This window comes from Populus euphratica, unplaced genomic scaffold, assembly GCF_000495115.2.
Source record: "Populus euphratica unplaced genomic scaffold, PopEup_1.0 scaffold548.1, whole genome shotgun sequence".
Taxonomy (NCBI): Eukaryota; Viridiplantae; Streptophyta; class Magnoliopsida; order Malpighiales; family Salicaceae; genus Populus; species Populus euphratica.
The window spans coordinates 1-1,471 of record NW_011500422.1 but is presented as its reverse complement, the minus strand read 5'-3'; positions in this window follow the sequence as shown (position 1 = coordinate 1,471).

Sequence of the window (1,471 nt, the reverse complement as noted above, 5' to 3'; positions counted from 1 at the left end):
ATTTAGGTCTACTTTATATGGATGGAAAGGTAAGACATAGGCCTACAAGTTTCATATGAAGCCCAAGATTTAAAAAGGTCATTTACAAGTCCAAATTATAGTAATAATAAAGAAGTCTAAATTTATCCAGCAGCCTGAGCACTGTTCAGTATTTGGCCCACTAAAAAGATAATATTCATACCTTTCTGGAAATGTAATGTAAGAAAAATATAAAGAGAAAGATCATGGAAATCACATCCTTCAAAGTCAAATTTCGCATTCTACCACTATTGACCTTTATCCATTCAAAATTCAATATCTGGAGCTATAGAAGTATAATTGATACAAACTCAATTTTTTTGGATTTCTGACTTAAAGATATATAAATTTTCCAAATTTCATCTAAAAAAGATGTTAGATGAGGGAGATATGATTTTTCAAAGACGACAACTAAATTCTGCCAACAAACAGGTTTCGTGAAGAAACGAGTCCAAATTATGTTTCTAAGCTTCTAAACCGACATCCAAGTTTTTATATTAGCAATTTAACTCCTTTAAGTTAGAGCTTGAACATTTCATGCAAGGCTATTTCTCCTTTTTAGAGAAAATAGTTATTGAAGTACTTAAATGTAAATTGTCAACTTAAGGGATGACTATTTTGTAAAATAGAAACTGCAGCTAGCAAAAAAGTGGAAGAGTAGAAGGAGGCAGCAGCCAGCAGAGAATAAACACAAATTCTCTCCTCTACAAACCCAAAAATCATGCTCTCTTCATTCTTTAGGAGTAGTTGTTCAATAATTATGCAAGGCTAAGCTCTTTTCTTGGTTGCAAGGACACAACAAACCTTCGGATTTTAAGAATTGTGAGATTTATTCTTCCTTTTATTTTCAGTTTATGTTATGAACGAGTATGATTGTTTTCCTATGCATATTTCCTATGATTGTTTTTTATGATTGCTAGAGTGAACTTTAAGTTATCATTGTGAATAATCTATTGCTAAGTTTAATATCAAAACCGAAGTTGTGATATATGAACTTGTGAAACAACTAAGCTTGAACTTATTGAACTACGTTATTGAACTTAGGGAGAACATTTAAACAAAGTTACACAAGCTGCGGACAACTTGTATGTTAATCTTGATGAAATTATCTAGTTCTTAAAGCTGCCATTAAATTGAATCATTAGTGCGGAGACTTTGATTGTTTATTGGTTAGGATTAGTTATACGACATATCTGTTAATTAATCAACATTAAGAAAAGATAAAATTTTAGAACATAAACTGCAATTTTAGTTTCAAGGATTGGTTATAACTTTCATTGGTGAAAGTGTGCTTGCGACCAATGTTTGTTTTCTTGATAAATTTTGGTTTTAATTGATTTTATTTGCTAGTTTAATTGCTTCAATAGTTTAGATAATCACAAACCAAATCCCCCCAATTATATAACGTACAACATAATAATCTGACTTGAAACTTCCTCATAGGATCAACCCC